Source organism: Lathamus discolor, chromosome 6 (assembly GCF_037157495.1).
Source record: "Lathamus discolor isolate bLatDis1 chromosome 6, bLatDis1.hap1, whole genome shotgun sequence".
NCBI lineage: Eukaryota > Metazoa > Chordata > Aves > Psittaciformes > Psittacidae > Lathamus > Lathamus discolor.
The window spans coordinates 67,754,644-67,772,106 of record NC_088889.1 but is presented as its reverse complement, the minus strand read 5'-3'; the positions used below and the strand labels follow the sequence as shown (position 1 = coordinate 67,772,106).

Sequence of the window (17,463 nt, the reverse complement as noted above, 5' to 3'; positions counted from 1 at the left end):
CAAGAAACCAGGAGGGAGCACAAGCAGGACAGCTGATCCAAACTAGCCAAAGGGGTATTCCATACTACAGTATGTCATGCCCAGTATAGAAACTGGGGGAAATCAACCTGAAGGCCCATATCACTGCTCGGGTCAGGCTGGGTACTGGTCAGCAGGTGGTGAGCAGTTGTATTACGCATCATTTGTGTTTATTGTTTTCTTTTACTTTTCCCCTTTTAGTTTTATATTCTCTCCCCTTGTTATTTCCCTTATCATTATTATTATTGGTGGTAGCAGTAGTGGTTTTGTGTTATGCTTTCTTTACTGGACTGTTCTTAACCCATGGGATTTACATTCTGTCTGTTCTCCTCCCCATCCCTCCAGAAGTGGGGGGGAAGAAAGGGGAGGAGGGAGTGAGCGAGCGGCTGCATGGTTCTGAGTTACAGGCGGGGCTTAAACCAGGATATGCCCCTTATTCTACTACATTTATTATTTTATGTTCAAATAACACTAAATAAAATGCAAAATAAAGAAATAAAAACTTTATTGTCAATGAGAAAGTAACAGTCTGAAGGAACGTGCTCTCATATAATGGAAAGGCAGACTGCAATTGAAACAAAAATCTTATAGTATCAAGCCTGTATTTGTTCAAATCCTTAAAAATTAAATGGATGGTACTTAAATAGAATGTTTAAAGTGGTAAAAGATGGAGTCATATGATAAATGACTTTTATTACTAAGTAGTTTGAGGTAGTTTACGGCTTGTTATGGAATCCTCTATTCTCCTATCTTTTGAAAAATAATAGTCCTCATCTCTGTTGGTGGAACTGTGGTCATGATGATCATCATATTCCCAGGTGTTCTTTTAGAATAACAACTGTCTTTTAAGAAGGGACTTAACAGACAGTTGGAAGTGGATAGAGTTTATTTTGGAAATCTTCCTCTATCTTTTCTTAATAACAGAGCCTTTTTTAAGGCATGACTGGGGGAAAATATCAAAGTCTAAATGAGAAAATCATTTCTGCAAATGACCTCATTTATGAAACTCAGTTTGTGGTTCAGAAAGGTTCCAGCTTCACTGAGTTGATCCTCCTGGGGTCTGTAACTCTTCTGATGTTGGGCATCTTTGGCTTTGTCTTCTGAAATCACAGATGTTCATGTCTGTGACTGTAACTTTGGGAGCTGCTTTGTTCATCTGGGAAGACTGTAATTGCCTGTAAAGCCTGTAAATTCTGATTGTAAATTCTGATTACGGATGCTCTTAAGTGTACAAGGTGTTGTACAACATTAATTATCCCACAGATAATAGCTTTTTCCCTTGTTGTGGCTGTAGAAAATCAAGACTTACTGAAGAAATGTGTGTGGTTGGTTGGTTCAAAAAACCCCACCAAACCCACCTTAAGATGCTTAAGTATCTTATAAAATACTGTTTTGATACTTTCTCCTCTGCTGTGAAGGATAGCCTGTTTTAGAATTTGAGACATGGTGGAAAAATAAAGATTAGCCCAAAGTGTATTTATATATGAAATGGAAGGTGTATTTATACATGTAGTTGTACCCTTGAGCATATATCCATCTCCCTAGCGACACTTTTATATGCCACAAAATATTAGGTATGTAAACTTGCCTGCCCTGTAAGAAAAAATGACGCTAAAATTTAGCTGTTATTAGGGAATGTGAAATGATAGGTAGATATAATGTAGGCAATGGACTTGTATAAACATATTAATATACTTTTTCTTTAGTAATACTTATGTATGATGATCCAACAAAAACTTCCAGTTTCAAGCCTAATTATTTCCTCTTCGTGTCGTTTTAGCTACAGATACATTAACCATAGAAATCTAGAGTTACTGCTAAATAAATGGTTATTAGAAGAAATTCGAAGTGAAATGATCCATATCAAGTGAGCTAATTGCATTCTGGCATTGGACATAAGAGTTCAAAAATAGACTTATTCTGTCTAACCTGGTCTCTGATACCATGTTTGAGTAATAGTTTGTCAATGAAAGTTGCCTTACACTGTGAATTTAATATATTATCTAGCACCCTTTTTAAGACATCTAGTCTCACCTGACATAATATTTGCCACAAAGGTTTCCTGTAAAAGTTTTGATGTATACCTTGAAAATTTTATTCTAGCAGTTTACTACTTGTACAAAAAATCCTTAAAAATGCTTTCATCCATGTCCTTAGCACCAGAAATGCAGCAAAAAGGAGTTCTAAACACATAACTTGGACCTTAATTCCTATCTTGCATGTTGTGAACAGTGAAACAAGTCCAGATTCTGCTTGTTCTTACATGGACATTCATTAGAAGAAAAAAAGTAGGTAACTCTTCCTCTTCATTTACAATCTAGCTCAGCTAGGCAGAATTATAACCACCAGTTATTCTCTATTACTCTTAAATGTACTTTGGTCTTTAGATACTAGATAAAAGAGCTGACCAGACAAAATATAGACAAGGACAGTAAATTTTATTACAGAATAATTTAGCATCTGACATACTGTATCATCACTGCTGAGTGCTTCTAGAAGTATTCTACTGCTCTGAAGAAAATGCTGTCTGCTGTCCAGCCCATTATTATTTATTATTTAAATTGGACTAATGTGAGTTAAGTTCTTTCCAGACACATGGAATGATGTATTTCATACTTTTAGGAGCCTATATGGAAATGTCTTGCTCTGTCAAGCCAATATATACCAACTGACTCCAGTGCACCCTGGGAAATTTAATGCTGGCACATAATCCAGGAAACAGCTCAAAATGGTGGAGAGAAAGGACGTAGATAAGCAGGTGACATAATACCCGAGTCAGAAATGATTAGGAAAAAACATGTTTAAATAAATAATGTGGAAACAAGTTAATATGTTAGTAAACAGTATGTCCTCTCTACCTCTCCCATGTAAATGCTGCCTGTTCGTTATTATGGAGGTTGCCACTATCTTGAAGTTTGGGTTTAGACTACCTTTCATTATTCTAAATTTTTTTGCCACAGTAATCATTAGGCATAGGATCAAGAATAATGGCAAACTTTGAAAGGCAGAGATGTTAAAACTTAAGCTTTTCTAATTATAGTCCTATTTTTTATTTAATCTTCTTTCATTTCAAATTTCATAGTGACAACTTCCTGATTAACACTTCACCACACACTTAATGCAAATGGAGCCAGGAGTACTACGGGATTATGTGTATTTTGTAAAATGGCTTTAAAACCACTTTGTACTTATGGGAATGGATTATCAGGTAATTTGTCAAAAAACACACTCTAGAACAGAAGTGCTGTAAGCTACAGATAGTGGCATTAATCTTGGCTGAATTTACTCACAAGTTCTGCTGTGCTGTATAACACAACTGTGTAACTGTCAGTTTGGAGATATATGATGGCATTCCAGCAGGAATGCATTTTTTGCAGTTCTAGTACCTTTCAGCTATTAGTAGTAGGGGGCTGAAGTGTATAATACTTAGTACACCTGCATAACTGAAGAGAGTAGAAAGAGCTTTACAAGTTTTGTTTCTTCATAAATTTATGTTTCTGATACGGTAATAAAGTACAAACAATAACTGCAGCTGTCTTGTAATTGAGCTGACCTGAACATTCAGAGCAGTCCAGCATCAGCTGATAGAAAAAGCAGCAGAAACAGCTCACAAAAGAGAGCTAGCAGGCTGGCTGATCTGAAGCAAACTCTCTCCCCAGCGACATGCCATTCAGTGTTTTCTGGTTGTCCTTGGTTTGTAGGCAGATTACACATCCATGCTGTTGGTTTTTTTTTAGAGTTTTCCAGTACAGAATAATAGAATCCCAGACTGGTTTGGGTTAGAAGGGACCTTAAATCTCATCCAGTTCCAATACCCTGCCATGGGCAGGGATACCTTCTAGTAGACCAGATTGCTACAACCCCTGTCCAGCCTGGCCTAGTAGTTAGTTACTTGAGTAGAAAAGTTCTTAACAGGAACATAGATGAATGCTGGTGACATCAGCAGACCTGTGAGGGACGTATTGGCAGTATCAGATGATAAACCATGCTTGTAAGTACAGTGTAACTGTACTTACAGTGAGCATACTAGCTCACCAGGGGTTAGTAACTCCCTTTTAGATAGGAAAGTTTTCTTGTATTTTAATTAAACAGTGCAATAAAAAAAACTTGATGCATTTCTAAAATGCCCATGCTTTGATAGAAGCACACATGTATCAAGGAGACTTGGGAGTTATAATGAAAAAAACTACAGTACAACATCTTTTCCTTCTATTTCCCCCTGCCTATATTTGCCTGCCCCCCTATTGCCAACATTGTTGCTAGTGATTTTACTGCCTTTAAAGAAGTCAGATAAAATACAGCTGCAAGGTACGTCTGCAACCTCACCCATCCACATCTCTAAACATATATGGAGTACTTAAAACATTTTTGCCTAACATTTCTAGTTTCTTTGTTTACAGTGAGGTGACTGTAGGTGCATGAAGTATGGGCTCATTTACTTATTTGAACTTTTTATTTATCACCTTTCCTGTATTGTAGCTCCTGATATAAAGTCCAGAAGTATTTATCATATTTCTTTCCTGTGTACTATTGAAAATACAGGATTTCTACTTCAATTTCTTGTCACAAATTCTGCCATAAAGGAATGTCTGTAATTGAAATGCCAGCCACTAGGTAAAACTGAAATTAGCCTGGTTTTGAATAGAGTGCTCATTCTGTATTTTTGAACTGCAAAGTCATATTTTTGGTTCAAAAGGAAGATTTTTTTTTTTATTTTTTTTAATTCATCAAGTTATCCAGATGTATCACCTATCAAGTACAATTAGAATGAAAATACCAGTGGTTATATATATGTTTATACAGAGATAAGTTTATTACTATCTGCATGTATCTATAGAATCACATATTATTAGACTTACTAGTTTCTGTTTTCTGATCAAACAGTCTTCTTTTCTAAAACCACAGTTCCTCTGTGCTTGTATACAGCAGTTTCTTTGCCTGTAAGGTAAACAGTGATTCTTGCACAGTATGGATAAAATCTGCCCCACGACAAACTTGTAATGTGTTTTTGGTCATAGCTTATCTGGGAGAAAAAGTTAATAAGAGGGAAATTTGCTTGGTAATTATTATTAATACTCATGTAGTGAAGCTGATTTAATTGATGAATGTTAGAGATGCCTCATCTCTGGGTAGGAATTGCATTAGGTGCTCATTGAATCCAACAGAAAAGTGTTTGCAAATGGGATTCTGGTTGCTTATACAGGCAATTACTCAAATTTATTCAGTTACCTGAAGAACATCTACATTCATATTTAGAACATAGTCTAGTCATAACAAAAAGAGTGATAAATATAAAAAGATTAAAAGATTTTACTTCAACTGACCCATCTCCAAATCTAAACTTTGCTTTAATCTTGGTTTATTGTGAAAAACTTGTGCTAAATAATGAAGGGATGGGTGATTCAAGGAATTAAAAAGCCCATACAGAAGTGTGGAAAGAGGTGACTGTCATGGTTTGAGCCCAGCCGTAAATCAGAACCATGCAGTCTTTGTCTTCCGCCCCCTCCTCCCATAGGGATGGGAAGGAGAATGGAAAGAATGTAACTCCCACGGGTTCAGTAAGTACTGTATAGCACAAACCACTACTGCTGCCACCAATAATAACAATGATAAGGGAAATAACAAGGGAAGAGAACACAACCGCTCACCACCTGCCAACCGATACCCAGCCCGACCCGAGCTGTGATCTAGCCCTTCCCGGGTAACTGCCCCCAGTTCTTCATCCTGGGTATGACGTGCTGTGGTACAGAATACCTCTTTGGTTAGTTTGGATCAGGTGTCCTGTCTCTTGCTTCCTCCCAGCTTCCCCTGGTCCCTGGCAGAGCATGAGACTCACAAAGTCCTTGGTCAGACTAAACATGACTAAAACATCAGTGTTATCAGTGCTGTTCCCAGGCCGAAAGTCAAAACCACAGCACTGCACCAGCTACTAAGAAGCAGAAAAATGACTGTTACTGCTGAACTCAGGACAGTGATGTAATCTGGGTAATTTAACACTAGGAGAGAAATCTTTTAGCTTTAATGATTCCCTTGAATTTAAATGGCTAAGATTTGTGCATAATTCCGAAGTAAGCTTACATGAAGGCTTGGGTTTATTATTTGGAAACTATTTTGTGTATGAAATTATCAGTGTGAGGCTACAGAATACCTCACCACTGAAGAAATATTAATTGAATAAGGGGTAAATCCTTTGTGATTGTAAGGCAGGATACTTGCACTAGCTGACAGCTCGACATAAATTGTCACTGATCCAGCCATGGGTGTGCTAGCTGTACAGAGAAAAGAGCTGTTCTCTCCTTGTCCCTTGTCCTGGAAGTTGTGTCTTTGCTTCTGCCCTCAGTGATTCTAAGGGAGGGCCAATAACCAAAGGGATACTGTTCCCTGTTGTTATAAGGGTAGGAATATCAAGGCAGTCCTTCCTTGCATTTAGGAATTTTATTCTGTGAAATATTGATAAAATATTAACGGAGGAATACTGAAGCAGATGTGTCTATATTGTATTGCTTTTCCAGTTCGATTCCTTTAACTGGCGCCCCTCTGTGTTTTTTGCCTTAGGCTAAATGGCACCAGTATGAACAGCTAAGGAAACCTTTCGGATTAAATCAGGTTTTCACAACAGAGGATTTGGGTGTATTGCACCACATCCATATATATCTATAAATGCTCCCTCTACTAAAAATACAACCAAAATCCACCACACCTATTCTTAAACTTTGAGACTGCTACTTTTCACTCGCAAGTTTTCCTATGGAGGAACCGGACTATTCTGGTTTTAGAAGTCCAAGACTTGAACGTGTGTTCATTATTTACTGAGCAAACCTGTTAAAAATGTATTACATTTTTTAAGATTTCTACTTTTTTTTTTCCTGCTGAGAACACAATTTTCTGTATTGCTTTTCCATGTATTCCATAGCCCTTTGAACATAATGGACGCCTTCTCGGACTTACACTAAAACCAGAAATAGGCTGACAGCATTTTAAAGCATCATATATGCAATCAGAACTACAGGTGTGTCTTTTCATGGAAGTTTTAACATTTTATTCCTTTATTTTAAAAACTCACTGAGATTTCTGATGTTTTAGATTAAATTGGTTGAGTCTTACACTGTGGTTTTAATTTTCTGATTTTAGACTTATTCTGAAAAATGCATTAGAACTGCAGAGTCCTTGAACATAGGAATTCCTTGATAGCATACCTTGCAGAAACACAGTCCAGCTTCTCAGCTGATTCATACTGATATTGCTCTGTTTAAATTACGTGTTATTTCTTTATTAACATCGAGGAGCCAAGTCAGAATAACTCATGCTGCTTTTACAACCCTTAGTTGTGTGAGCTCAAGGTCTCTCTGGGAACGATATAATGGAAAAACTATGACATTTCTGAGACTGATCAGCTGAAAGCGTGGGTACAGAAAAAAGAAACTTTTGATTTATCTGTAGTTAAGAGGACTTTATAGCTGCTGTTTTGTCCCTTTGAAGGTTTGAAAGGAGATATCTAGTAGTATGTCACACTCATCAAATTTTGCAGTTTGTCTGGTTTTCGGCAGTTCAGTATATTGCTGTAGCGCCGAGTGAATACCAAAGGCATACAGGACTATATAGTGACCATACATTGCAAATTAATTATTTACATGTTGGCATCCTCTGTTGTGCAACAAATTAGAGATAACAGAATACTTCTAGTTCAGTACTTGAGAACTTGAGCTCAATTGTGCAAATGTTAACCTCAAGGGAACCAACTTCTGCCTTCTCCATTTCAGTGGTGAATGTAATGTCATAATTTGGACTGTCCTGAAGTTTAGTTTAGCTGCAGTTCCAAATTACGAGACAAGTGGAAAAAATACTTGTCATTTGGTGATTCTGTGGTTCATATTCCTTCAGGTTTCTCCCACAGAGTGTCAGAGGACTGCCCTAAAGAAAGAAAAGTTCAATTCCCAAGTCCCACTGCAAGGCAAGTGGGAGAAAAAAGGCGGAAAAACATCTCCAATGCATGATTTTAAGATTAGCCTAGCCTCCCTAGGATTGCATAAAATTGTTTCAGTGTGAATTTAGAGCCCAAAATAGCAGAAGCACATCAATTAGCTTTGTTTGAAGTAATCTTCAAAACGAAGTTACTGACTTGCATAGAAATTTACGTAAGGCAGTAAAGTGGTTACATAAGTGCCAAAAACAATTTAACTGGGTCAAGGTGATCCTTCATCCTCAAACAATAACATTATGCCTAAATATTTACAGCATATTCAGTGTTCTGTATTACACAAGCTGATTGAAGAGTTCCGAACACAGCAAGCAAGCCTAAATCTCTATTAGGAAGTCATTAAGAAACCCAGCTTATTTCCCTATGCACCATTCAGGTATTAAAGTGTATATATTATTTATTGAAGAAGTTTTGGTGGTTGGTTGTGGGTTTTTTTTGTGTGTTTTGTTTTTTTCTTAAAGTGCTAGAAGCTCTAGAGAAATGTAGAATACTATTTGGTAGGTATCTTAGCATGTATTACAAATGGAGGTCTGGACCCCACCTGCTATGCTGTATTGTACAAATGATGTACAGCCTGTGCTGTGCAGTTGGATAGTTTTAATTTTTTAACTTTTTAATATAGTGTATTTCTAAAGCTTTGATATTCCTGTGCAGAATGTAAACTGCACTTTACCTGACATTCTGATTTCTGTCTGTTCCCATCCTTATATTTTAAATGCACATGAAGGCTCAGGAAGCCTAAAATGTATTCACTCATTTCACATATTTAGGGCCTAAAAAAATATTTGTTTGGAGATGGAATTATTTCTGTATTTTACCACAGTATTCTTAAATTTGATGAACTGGTGTTTCACTTACTGAGCCTGTGTGGGGTAGGCTATGTAAAATGCAGCATGGGCAACTGAATGAAACAAAAGTTCTGTTCCTATTACTTCCACTAATTAAGTGGTCCTGCAGTTTGCCATGCAGTACTTTGGTTTTCTTACCTGTGAAATAAGGGGCACTTTCTACTGCAAAACACTATTTTGAGAGCTATTTTGAGCACGCTGCTTGTTACCAGGTCTACACTTGTGGACTCATTCAAGTAAGTTTCAATTTATGATGTGACAAGCAAGAATTCAAAACAGGGAGATGAAACGGAGACATCATCTATTAGTGACATGCAGATGCATTATAATTTTATTATTTTTTAATATTACACTGGTCACCTTGTTCCTCATATGTTTTCTGACATCCTTAATTTCTGGGTTGGGGTGAGCTGGGGATTTGGGATTTTGGGATAGGGGTGGGGTGGTTTTTTGCTTCATTTTTTAATGAATTTCATTAAATTCATTTTAATTCATTTAATTCATTTTAATAAATTTCTTTTTTTAAACGAATTTTTAATTTTTATCTAGGTGATAAATTTTCAGGTACCCAAAGGCTGTGATTTCTATAGGTGAGTCAGATAGTGCTCTGTATCTGTCTTTGTAATCCTTCAGGTACTCTGACTGCTAAATTGCATATGAGTCGGGGTTGGTCTTGGCAGATGATGTCAAGTACGTCAAAAGTATAATATCCAAAGCAGACAGAACGTTCTGGTGGTACTGAAAGGAGCTGCAGGGGATTCGCAGTCTCGAAGTACATACTCAGAGCTGTTGTGTTCAAGGTGTGCTGGAGGAAAAATATTTCAAAACAAAATAAACTAGAATATTTTAAAATCTGTTGTTTATACTTAGGATGATCTCCTGGAAATAAAGTTCATGTGATACCATGACAAACAGCCATAGAAGACCCTGAAAATCATGCTGGAGTTTACTCTCTCAGATTTCAAAATGTGCTCAGAAGTAAGATTTGAAGGACACTTTTCATAGTGGGAGGGAGCAAAACTTTGTAGAGCTAATCCTGCCTTTCAAAAAAGTATTAGGAAAACACTGATCTCTAAGTGCTTGGTATCCGGTCTGCAGCATAGATAATGTTCCACAAAACTGCTCTTTGAATAATTACGGGATATGAAAAGTAGACACAGCTTTTACTATGTCCAAACCTAGTCATTTCTCAGGTTGCCCCCCAATACTTTTGCTTGACTTAAAGAAACAACAAATTACAACTTGATAATTGAAATACAAATGATTAATGATGCAGATTCTAGAAGTCTATTACTAAGTCATTTAAGGGGACAATAATGGAAGAAAGGCTTGATGTCCTATGTGGCAAATCTGGTTATATTTCTAGGCCAACCACGCAGAGCTTTCAGTAAGAAATGTAATTCTTGGCCACTTTGGAAGTTATTCTACTTTTCTTTTTATCTAGGTAATATAGGTTTAGGTGTATTTGGTGTAATAAAGTGCATTGAAAGCAGTTTAGCAATGATACTTTTATGCTTTAAAACATATTCAATAGCATATACACGCCTATGTGATACAAACAAAGGGTTTAGGATCCACTTCCCCTGAGATATTTATGCAAAAGCTGTCTGTGGACTTTAACAGCACACTATCAGATGAATTATAAAAATGTCTGCAGCGTAACTTTATTGTAACCCTGTGACCTAACTGTAGTGCCATGAGACTGAAATCCTGTAGTACTACACAAACTTTCTATAAAATCTGTGTCAGAGTAGGAAATTAATCTAAGGGAAATCTCAGACTGGAAAGGGCATAGAAAAGAGCTGCATTTGGGAATTAAATAAACTAGAGGTAAGGGATGTCTTACAGGAATCACACCCATTTTTGTAAGGCACTGAACCTGCTCAGCTTCCACCAAAACTGCAATGGTGGTGCCTTGGAGTCTGCAATACCAAACCCCTAACATGTTATTAACAGCTTTCCCACGGCACTTAGCTGTCCTCAAAATCTGTGATATATATGCAGCTCACACTTTACTACATCATTAGAGGCAGCACTACCCTTCAGAAAATGTTTGTATCATTAGCCCAGTTGACTTCAAAGAAAGCAAACTCTATAGTAGTAGAGCATTTCTGTCACCTATGAGAGTCAGGATTAACAAAAGCTACGCCTATGGATGGAGCAGAGGAGACCTAATAGGATTTGGATTGTATGAGGTGTAACTTAGAATCACAGAATCATAGAATACTTAGGGTTGGAAAGGACCTCAAGATCATCTAGTTCCAACCCCCTGCCATGGACAGGGACACCTCACACTAAACCATCCCACACAAGTCTTCATCCAACCTGGCCTTGAACACCGCCAGGGATGGAGCATTCACAACCTCCCTGGGCAACCTTTTATTTCTTTAAGGCACAAACCTTGCTATATTGGTATATACTCCTAAAATAGGAGATGTTTTTCAGGAGGTATTTTCCTCCTTTTTTACATATCAGCCAAATGATTACAATGAGACAGAAGCTGTAGACAGCTGTAGGAACACCTACCCAGTTACAAGCAAAATCCCAACAGATAATCATATAAAGGAAATATTTTACCAACTCCACTGGCATTCTTTTATGCAATGCAGTGTCACTTGCTGATGACTGTACTGAAAGCTTGTATTGTTTTTTCCTGACAACATGTAATTTCTATTTCCATGGGCTCATTTTACAAATCCTTATATATATACAAAATTTAACCTGGTTGGCATACTTTGCTGAGTTTGCTGTATGAATAACAAGATCGGATATTTTTAGCTAAGAAATAACTGTTTCGGCAGAACATAAGACAAATGCCCTTTAAATTCACTTTGTGTATATGTCCTCTACTAAAATAGAGCGGGTAAACAATAGGCTAAATTAGTAGAGGTTATAAATGAGAAATTATGTAGACTTGTGATGCTTAATATGTTGCATTTTTCATTGGATTAACACAAAATTATTGGGCACAGGTGCATTTGTAATTGGGACTCATTTGGAAAATGTTAGTGTTCAGTGACCCTCAAACTTGAATAGCTGGGTTTTGTGGTGGTGTTACGATGCAGCGCCATTTGAGTAATGTCGGAATGCCATCTGTCCTCACATTTCAGTAGCTGTTCTTTCATTGCTGCAGGTCTCAGTTCTGTTATCTGCAGAAAATTGCAAATGTCTTTTCTATTAAGAACCTTTCTTGTTACTGCACAAGTTCTCATAATCCAAAAGTGTCTGGCAGTAGAAGAATTACCTTGTACACAAAACATGCTTGAATATCCTCTATAGTAAACTATTTATACATTTCAGATTTACACAGGTTAGTTCTTTTACCACTGGAATCAAGCTGCACTTTAAATGAATTTCTTTTTTGTTTAATTTGGTTTTAAATCCTAAGGAGGCACACAGAAAAAAAGTGCAAGCTAGAAAATCTGTCAACCACAAGGATCTTACAGAGCAAATCTATCTTGTCAGAATGTACCCAAACTTAAAATTTTGATGGGCTATTATTAGGCCTTTTATAAGTCTAACGGAAGTGATTAAAGATGTCAGTGGCTGTAAGAGCCTTAAAGAAATGCTATCTGGTAAGTCCTAGATTTCAGGCTGTTCTTTGGCCAGTTGAGATTTTTCTCCGCTCTGTTGATGTGAAAGAAAGTAAAATTAGTCTACGCATAAGTTGTTTAGGCCAGCAGTGTTTGGGGGGAGCTGGTATATGGGGGTATTTGCAGCTTTAGAGATAGTAACAGATGTAAACTGGAATGCAACATTCTGTTAATGGTTAAAATAGTTATTGTTTTTACTTTCTTTTTTTTTTTTTCTTTTCATACAAGAGATTCCAGTAATAGAAGAGTGAAGCATAAAACAAGAGGACAATTAATTGCTGCAGTGAACCAGTAAAGCCTAAAAAAGTTGTGGGTGATCAAATAGCTTTTAATGCTTTGGTCTTGGATTATTACACATCTATGCGAACTCAAAAAGTATTGGTGTCAATCCTATTGTTCCACCCTCTGCTCTGTTTCTATTTAGAGTACTTGATAGGCTGGGCATTTTAAACATTTACTTTGGAAACTATTGCATAGGCTATTCAAGACATGTACAACTTTTGAACAAAAACAATTTTTCACCATGAATAGTTTGATTATTTTTTTCTGTTTTTTCCTGTAAGCCATAATGAGCCATCTACAAATTGTTTGGGGTTTTTTTTATTGCTGTTATGATTATCATTAGGAAATAGTCTAAGACATAAGAGCCATTCAATTCCTGGTAAAAATAAATAATAATGGCAAAAACCCCACTAGGAAATTGCTTCCTTACTGTCCGTTGTGCAAGTGAATGTCTACTCTGTTAACCACAGAGTATTTGAAAATATAAAATGAGTACTGCCAAAAAAAACCCCAAACCCAATACAAAAGAGCAGTGTATGCTCTAGGGAACTTGCAGTGACCTTCAGATCTAAACATTGACAAGTGTAATAGCAGTTGGTTCAAAATCGACTGTGTCTTCTGGAAGAAAACAGGGAAATACATACAAAAAAGAACAAAGCCACCATTTTCTCTAACTCTTAGGAAATTGTCACCTTGTGGAACTTACAAAATGCTCAGATAGTTGGTTTTATTTTTCCTTAAATACTGTAAATATACCTTTAAATATAACATGGTTTATTAAATTTAATTTTTATCTTGTCAGCTAGGAAGAATAAGAACCAGGACATAAGCATGACCTGATTAATAAATGAATTTTGTAATTTGACTGGTGGTATTTAATCTCCATCTTGTGAGATCTCTTTCTTCTCTCCCAGCTGTGCACACACATGTGCAATTACATATAAATTACTACATTATTCATATCAAGTTTATATCTCATGCCATACTTTAGGTATTATACATGATAATGTATGCACACATGTGGGGTAGCTGTATGCTAAGCATTACTTAGAACTACTTAGATTCTCTTATGGTGGGTCATTATTGATTAAAATACAGTTCTGACTGTAAATGTTTAGCCTCACTAGGTTCCAAACTTCTGTGATGTATGGGCTTCTCCTTAGTGTTTGATTTTCCTGAGCAGCCTTACCTAACAGATGACTCCAATAATCTCAGTTTTTAATTGTCTCATATGCTTTATACAAACATATGCATGTCTGCTACATGACTAGGAGATCATGATGGTTTGTCCTGAGCTTACTGTAGATGATTTCTTATGGGTTTCACAAGGTCAGTATGAGGAAAAGTATTCCTAAGTTTTGTTTTCAGTTAATGTAGGTACTTCTAGCTCTCTCTGTTGTATAATCTTACCAGAATTTTGTTTTGTTTACTTTGCTTAATCTTCTCAAAGCATGTGACTTAGATATCCTTTATCTTGTAGTTAAATAGAAATAAATACATCATTTTGGCTCTGTGTTGAAAACTGAGGCACAATGAATTGTCACAGAGCTGCTCTCATTGATCCTGAGAAAATGGATTGCGTACATGAGGGGGTTTCACCCCTCAACTTTACAGAAATATAAATGAGAAACTGCACTTTTACAAGGAAGTGAGGCAACTGAAATAGTTGAGTGAGGGTTCTACTAGAAAACATGTATTTATATTGTCAGAAATATGCAACACTTTCAAAATAAGCTGTGCTAGGAAAAAAAAAAACAACAGCAGAATTCAGAGCACAGTGATAAACAGATGTGGCTTCTTTTTATTTGTGCATAGCTAGGTATTTTGGGAATTGTTTTAAATTGGCATCTATTCCCTATTTAGATCCCTAGAATAGCTCTCCAGCTACTTCTGGAGAAGGGCACTGCTCTCCTGCAAGACCTGTCTCCTTTACCAGCCCCTTGTGGCTGCCTTGGAGGCATTTGTGTATCAACTTAAATATTGTATGCCTAAATAGTTAATGGAGTTCCACTCCCTACTGTAAATTCAAATACATTCTGTATACTACCAGAGGAAGATGAGCTACTGCTATTTTCATCTTGTTTCTGTGCTTCTTTCTTACACATTTGTGAGTTTGCTACTCTTCGTGATGGACTCCCCTGGAGTGGGTGCTTTGCTCTGAGCTCTTAACAGCAGGTCTCATCCTCCAGCTCTCTGGAGTTCAGGGTGCACTGCACTGGCTCTTATATAGAAAGGATGTTCAATTAGAGACAAGTTCCACTGGTTTAAGTGATTAGTAACTGTTTGGGTTTTTTTCCCTGAGGAGGTTGACTTTAACAGAAGAATTACCTAGTAGGGAATACTTCAAACAGCACTTGAGAACTTCAAGATATCTTCCCCAGATCTCAACAAATGAGACTTCTTCACTTTATTTTTTTCTTTTAGAGTAGTTTTTTTTGAAGAGAGGAAGGACCCCAGAATCCTTAACAAAGAAAAAATTTAAACAGTAATGTACACGTTATGTCCAGCATGATATCCTGCTGGGAGGCAGCTGCATATGTGAGGTAAAATTCTGCACTCATGGTAATGTGATGAAAAGGGTGATTTGGGAAATCAACATCTAAATATGTCATCTGTCATCCCAAGTGATTTATTTGAAAGAACAAGTCCATTGCCTCTGATGGATGTTCAGCCATTTGAGGTCATGGTGAATGTTCAACTCAGAGGAATTACAGCCAACACCACAAATGCCTGTGAAATGTGAAGAAAAGAAAACACGGTCTTTTGGTACCCAAGTTAAAGATGTCCTGACAATTTTCACTTCTAAGGGGAGTGAGATGCAAAACTTCTGATTGTTGTGCTCAGTGTTAGCATAACGTATACCACTGGTAAGCAGCTATTTTCCACCTAAAGTGTATATAGTGCAAATAAAAGATAAACCAAGGGTAATTCTGTTTGCTTTAGAAATAGCATGTAGAAGTTAAATTATCTGGTACATTGCAGAATTTGTAGTCTTTTGAGAAGAACTGCCCTATAAAAGTGTAACTGTGTAGATGTGCATTAAATTGAAATAAATATAAATTAAAATTAAATATATAAACATGAAATAGAAATAAAAACTGAGCAATGTCTCTCACACTTACTGTTGAATAATAGTGACTGTGCAATAGAGAAAAACTAGTTACCTGTGCTGCAAACACAGACAAATACATGTGAATTTGTGGCTGCCCCATCCCTGGCAGTGTTCAAGGCCAGGCTGGACAGGGTTTGGAGCAACCTGGTCTAGTGGAAGGCGTCCCTGTTTGTGGCAGGGGGTTGGAACTGGACAAGTTTTAAGGTCCCTTCCAATCCAAACCAGTCTGTGATTCTTTATACATATAAAATGTCCATCGCTGTCATGGAAATACATAGGGAGTTTTCATTTATTTCTGCATGTGAGTTTGTTAGCGTAAGAATAAACACATAACCACCGGAATGGTTATATGAGGTGCTTTATTGCAGCGCTGGGAAACCAGGGGCACTCGCCCAAATCTGGCTTCAACCTCGTCACATCGCGTCCGCAATTTGTATCCTAAAAGTTTCACAGTGAATACATATTCATCATAGGTTACAACATTTAACTAATACATATGCATTAGGGATTGCCATGTCCATCTATTACGACATCAGCCTCTTCTGCGCTTGCGCGGCCCCCTCTGGTGGTCGTCTGGTGGTCGTTCCGATGAAGTAAGAGTCTTCCTCAGATGAAGTAAGAAGTCTTCCTCAGGTTGTCCTTTTCACCTTTCCCCTACTTGAGTATATTCCAATCCTTGTGTAAACGTTAGCACCCTCTTATCTTCTTTCTGGTATGCTCTTCCAGCTATCTTATACAGGTTCCACTTGGGTATAGTCTCCAGTACATACTTTTCTAAATCCTTTTATACTCCTTTTACCGTATTTGGTTATGCTATGTTTTTGTAGCATTGGGTACAAGACAGCTGTGATATATTGCAACATTAGAACCGCCGTGATACAAAACCACGAAGTCACAGCATTTTCTAATACACAAAACCTCACTATTGATTTATAAATTTCTCAAACATAATAATTTTTACTATTTTATACAATTGTTTTATCATACAAAATTCTGCTCTTTCCAACAAGTTGAACAGTGCAGGATTCAAGTCCGGATATAAAAAAATGTGATACAATGATTTCCTTTATACTATATGTAGATGGTAAGAAATGTGATACAATGATTTCCTTTATACTATATGTAGATGGTAATACTTACTTGTCTGTGATGTCTGTTACTTTAAAATATCTGAAATTTGTAGGGCTAGGAGGACGAGTCAAAATTCTATAATACAATCCAAAACACTGCTGTGAACTTCTGTAGTTGCAAACAGTACTGCTCAAAAAAGAGGGGGGGAGAAGGAAAAGGACTAATTGTGAGACATTACATGGCAATTGGCCTTTGTCCATGTGTGATATACAAACATCCTGGTTTCCAGGAGCAGTCAGACAGAACCAACTTTGGAAAGGAGGTGTTTCTGGCTCTTGAACTATGCACCTTGACCAGAAAAGCTGACAACTTCCTCCACCTGCTACATACAAAACTGCTGTAGCTGTTCACAGTAAGTGCTACAAATCTTGAGCAAATTTGGATTCCCTAGATGTGGCAATAAGACATTTCCATCCCAAAGGAACCAGACAACCTAAGTAACATGAAATAAGTGCTTTGATGGAACCCATATTTGTGATGGCAGGTCATCTGGCAAGCAGT

At 37.0% G+C, this 17,463-nt stretch overlaps 1 protein-coding gene across 4 annotated transcripts in view; it reads left to right on the top strand.

Moving 5' to 3' along the window:
• Positions 1 to 17,463, top strand: part of LUZP2 (leucine zipper protein 2) — a 194,091-nt gene that overhangs the window by 162,754 nt on the left and 13,874 nt on the right. The gene's annotated exons all lie outside the window — the stretch shown is intronic.